Below are 6,000 nucleotides of genomic sequence, written 5' to 3'. Positions count from 1 at the left end.
GAATGGAGGTTACCAAGGAGGAAATGAGGTCCCTATGGCTGACAATAGGAGACAAGCTCCCCTACAATTCCACAAGCTCCAAATCCGCTCAAATAAGGAGCCCTTTCTTGAGGTAATTTCATAAGTCCCTCGCATGCACTCTTTTTGCTAGAAAAGAGACTGGGAATGTGAATGACCACGAGCTTCAGCTGCTAGATGTTGCATTGTGTGGAGTTTTAGACAATGCTAGGGTTGGTACACCGCTAGTTGGAGATGTTGCGGATACTAGCATGGTGTTTGTGTTGCTCGATCAGTTCATCTACCTCAAGTCATGGGCCGTTAAGAGAAGAGAGGGAGGCAGAGAGATCTCCATTGGAGGATTGGTCACACCGATCTTGGTGGCATGCGATGTGCCCTTGAGAGGAGTGGTACACAATCCAAGATGGCTGGACGTAGACTACCTCGTGCTGGCGAGATTTTTGGCCTATGAGAGGCCTAACGACATGACGCTCTTCAAGTTCGTCCACCCAACCGCTGGAGCCACCCAAATGATCCTACCCAATGTAATATGCACCAAGGTTTGTCTAGGAGACAACATCGACTTTGCACCGCCTTTGGAGGAGTTGTACAACCCGGAGAAGGAGTCCGAAGATGAGAAGAGAGAGGAAATCGGTAAAATACAGGGAGATAGCTCGGAAGATTTCGATTTTGAAGTGTATCTGTGCTCTCAAAAGTAACCTGTTGGGGTGAGGGAAGCCTACAAGAGAATCGGATGGCTAAAGAGGATGAACAAGTATTTGGTGAGAAAGGTGAAGGATCTGACCGGTTCGGGGAAGACTAAGGGAGGTCAGATCAAGGAGCTGCAAGACAAGGCAAGTTGTGCCTCAGCTTCTAACTCGGCATACGCACCAACTTGGATGGGGAGGAGCGGACCGCTAGGAGGAACTCGAGGACTGCCACCTCCAGAGCCCTACCGAGCATCATCATACGAACCCCAAGCAGAGGGAGATGTCACCCGACCAAAAGCATCGCGGAAAAGCCATTCAGACGCCTATCTGACGTCTAACCCGATGGGATACACTATGCACCCATCGAGCACACAATCGGGTGATCACTCAGGATTTTTCCCTCCGCCTTACCAGATGCCATACACGATACCTTATACGATGCACCCTGCGAGTGGCTATACGGGTGATCATTTTGGACCTCTTCCGCTATACCCATCATACTACTTGATGTCCTACCCGATGAGCTACGCGGTACCCCCCTCGATCAACCCCTCGGATGCTAGTCCGAGTAAGTCTTCCGTGCATATCACCGAGCTCTCTGACGAGCAAACACCGGCACCTGCTGAAGCCGGAGACGACCCTGACTACACGTTGGTGAGTATGGAGGCTGCTGCAACCTCCTTCTTCACCAACCCATGAGGTACCCAATTCATCCGAGTTTTGTAAATAACATTGCATTTAGTTTCTTTCATTTTGTGTGATTTTTGGATTCTCTTTCCAACTTTTATTTACACAGAGACTGTGTAATTTAAGTTTGGGGGAGAATCCTAGAATTTTTTTTAACATTATATTTTATTTTCTTAATTTTCTTATTTCAAATTTTTGCATGCTAGTTTTATTCATTTGAGTCTGCATCTATGTGCATCGAAAAACTCAAAAAAAAAAAAGGTTCATGTAGTTGCATTTACATATTAGGATTGAGTCTAGTTTGCTTCATATAGGATTGTTGCATATGCATATTAGGGGATAATGATTAAAATTACCTTGTTTAAAATCAAACCTTAGGATTGAAGCTATAGCCCTTAATCACAGTTCATTGTTGCTAGATCAATCTTTGGAAAAAAATGAAAAATCTTTGCTTAGAACCTTGTGTCTTTTGAATGCTTCTTCCACTTGTTTGAACTTTGGAACATCTCTATATTATTGGATTTAATTTGAACTTTAATTGTCTTGCTTATGGAACTTGAATACTTGCTCATGGTAACTCTAAATTCGGGTTAGCACTCCATTTTACCAATCTTTTTCGTTTAACCCGATTTATTTGTCCTACCCATGAACCCAAACCTTTCTTTCAAACTTTGTTGTGAATTGTTGAGTGAGGCCTTTTTCATTGTGTTATAGGTTGTGAAACCTTGAGAGTATTGAGAAGGACAAAGAACTGCCTCTTGATTTAGCTAAGTTAGAATTTGAACTAGCTAATAGATTCGGTTTTGAAAGATAGGTGGTTAGTATGTTTATTTGAGGTTGGGTTGAGGAATATATATATAAAAAAAAAAGAGAAGTCCCTAAGGTTAGAATCAATTAGCTCTAAGTCTCTAAGTAAAAAACAATATAATAAGAGAAAAGGTGTTTGCTATAGTCTCCTAGAAAAAAAAAACATTTATACATATTAGGAATTTAGCAAAGGAAGAAAAGAAAAAAAAGGGAGAGAGAGAAGAGAGCTAGAAGTTTAAAGTTTAAACCTTAGGGAGTAAAAAAAATAAGAAGAGTTAAAATCAAGGATGTGGGTAGTATAATTCTAGGGGTTTGATAAAAAAAAAAAAAAAGAGAAAGAAAGTGAATGAGAAAATGGTAGATTATCAAGATTTGAGCTTTGTATGCCCAAATTGTTCTCAATCTTAGATCAATCTTAGATAGTTTTCACAATTGTCTAGCATTCCTTCTTTTGAGAGAAAACCACCCAAAGAATTTGTTTGAAACCACCTTACTAAAAAGCCTTACCCTTGAAACCGATTAAGCTTGATTCACCTTCCATTTGCAAGAATTCGCCAAACACTTAATTGAATGTGAAAGAGATGTTCTTTACTTTTAGATGGAGGTTGAACTAGATCGATGCATGGTAATAAGCATAGAAAAATATTTGTAAGTATGTTGATTGATCTTATCACCATTAAACTATCTTCAAGGACAATAGCTTGAATCATTCGCTTAGCATATAAAGGTTATGAGTCCCCATTTTCAAACCGCACCCTCCTACTTCCTTGCTAGAGGACTACCAAGATTTAAGTTTGGGGGTCTGATAACTCTCTAATTTACATGTTTTTAGCATCCTTTTTTGTCCATATTTTGCATTGTTCATATCCTTAACTTAGCATTTTTAGGTCATTAACTGTAGGAATTCACTTTTAGGCCATTTAGGGTGTTGCATTTTTGCATTTGCATATTTTGGATGAAAACAGGTGCTTAAGAGCCTCAAATGGGAAAAAACAAGGACAAACCCGAGCATGTACTCGAAGGAGCCATCGAGCTGGAAGAAAAAGTTTGAACCCCAACACGATCGAGGAGGATCCAAGAGCATGAGGATCTACCTGAGGACGAACTCGACCACATCCTCGTGTACGACATCGTGTACCACATCGTGTAGACCCATAATTGCTTGGCTTAACTTGCATTGTTCTGATTGCATCCTTCCTGCTAGCATAAACAACCATTTGGATTGATAACGCTTTGTACTACAACTGCATAGGGAATTGATACCCTGGGTGAAAAACCTACTATCAATAGATAGATCATCAAACCCCTGTGATTCCCCTTGATGCCCAACGCTTGTTTTATTTATTTTACTTGCTTTTTAATTACGTTTATTGCTTACTTACGACAGTGACAACCTAAACCCCCATTTTATTGAGTTCTAGCCTTACATCTCTTCCGACGGATTCTCTAAATAACAACTCTCTCTCTGTGGGATCGATCCTTAAATACTACTACCGATTAGTTGTGCACTTGCAGCCGTTGTGTGGTCTTTTCAAGGTAAAAGATTTTGAAGTGAAAGAAACCACGCATCAGCAACCCAGAACTCATCACGAAGCGCCTCCTTATGATTCTTTGGCTCAATAGTTGAAAAACGCATGCAAATTGAACCACATCAGAGTCCTAAGAGACAGACTCAGGAACAAAAGACGTTTGTTTCTTTCCAGCCAGTTGAGCAAAATCAATCTGCTTTCCTCTGGTAACTCTACCCCCCTGAATCGCACCGATTACATCAGTAGAGAGTGATTTCGATGAACCTGAAAAGATACAGGTAACGTATCCGGAGATGGCATAGGCCTATCAGATACAACATGGCTTGCAGATTCCAGCGCAGACTTCTCATCATCATTTACCAGATCCTTGTCAGAAATAACAAGCACCATAGCTACTCGTTGAAATGAAGTGTCATCAAACACGACATTGACAGTCTCTTGAACAAATCGCATGCGTTTGTTGTAAACACGGAAGGCAGTGTTATGTCCAGAATAGCCCAAAAAGATGCCTTCATTGCTCTTGGAGTCAAATTTACACAACTGATCCTTATCATTCAAAATATAGTAGAGGCAGCCAATCACATGAAAGTAATGCACTGTAGGAGACTTCCCTTTCCATAGCTCAGAGGGAGTCTATTTGTCCCTGGTCGGACATACACACGGTTTATGATACAACAGGCGGTGTTCACAACTTCATCCCAGAACCGATGAGGAACCTGATTTCCATGTAGCATAGCCCGCGCCATCTGCTGCAGCGTCTTGTTCTTGCGTTCAACAACTCCATTCTGTTCTGGTGTTCTTGGTGCAGAGTACTGATGAGTAATGCCTTGCTGACCACAAAATTGATCAAACTTGTCATTCTGAAATTCACCACCATGATCGCTCTGAATAGTTTCGATCGAACACCTTTCACCCTTGATCTACAAGGCAAGTATGTGAAATCATTCAAGTGTATCAGATTTATCATGAAGAAATATTACCCAGGTGTAGCGAGTGAAGTCATCAACCATCACAAAGATGAATCGTCGACCAGATATACTTTGGACTTGAATAGGACCCATCAGATCCATGTGAACCAACTGAAGAGGATGACTTGTGAGAATGTCTGATAGAGTCCCATGAGAGGTTTTGATATGCTTTCCCTTGTTGCACGGATCACATATAAAGTGTGGATCAATTTTCAGCTTAGGAAGTCCACGTACAACCTCTTGATTTGCCAGCTTCAGCATTGTGCGAACATTCAAATGTCCAAGTTTCTGATGCCACAACTCGGTGTTCAACTCAGCAGTTGCGTTGAAGCATTGCATTTCCGATTTCGACATATAGCAGTTATTACCAGATCTCTTTCCTCTGAGCTTTACAGACCCTTGCTGATCAACGGCTTTGCAATCCTTCTTGGTAAAAGTAACATCCAAACCTTCATCACACAGCTGATTGACACTGATCAAATTTGCCTGCAAACCATCGACCAAGAATACATCCTTCAAATGTGGTTGAGATTCACCACCAGTTGCACCTATTCCTCGGATTATGCACTTTCCTCCATCTCCAAACGTGACTCTCCCTCCAGCAACATCTTCTATATGGGACAGATTATCAAGAGCACCTGTCATATATCTAAAGCACCCGCTATCTAAGTACCATTTAGCCTGATTAACCTCTATTATATAGGCTGTGTACGCCACATGAAAATAGAGATCATATTTCCTGACATACCCTTGACCATCTCTTCTTACAGCTGGATAGAACGTGCCATAATGCACCAAGGTTTGAAACACGGTTCTGAAATTTGTAGCATTGAGCCTTATAACTGTGTGAAACATATGGCTGTCTTCCCGGCACCACATTTTGCACACTCATCCTCCTGTGTTTCGGATTCTCTATTGTCAGAACCTTTTCTTTTAGTTGCGGCTCAATGTTCTGCCCTCTGATGAATTGAGTAGACCTTTCAGAGTTGGTTCATTGATAACCCATACCCCACTTTACAGTGCTTGAACGTCCAATACTGAGTAAGGTATCCAGATCTTTAGTTCCCTTACTCAGCATCCTGATGTTCTTCATATGTTCCTCCAATTGCTTTTCAAGGCGCAGAGACTTAGCCTTTTCTTCACTTAGCTCTTTAGAAAGCATTGCTGTTGTCTTGAGTCTTTTGCAACATTGTCTTGCTAAGAAGCTCTATCTCATCTTCCATTGAAAAGTCCTCCTCTTCTTCATCTGAGTCATAATCGACCTTCTTGTCTGTGTCTTCTTTTACCACCAGAGTCTCGTCC

This window comes from Camelina sativa, chromosome 10 (assembly GCF_030686135.1).
Source record: "Camelina sativa cultivar CO46 ecotype springtype chromosome 10, ASM3068613v1".
NCBI classification, from domain to species: Eukaryota; Viridiplantae; Streptophyta; class Magnoliopsida; order Brassicales; family Brassicaceae; genus Camelina; species Camelina sativa.
Note: the sequence above shows the minus strand (reverse complement) of the source record.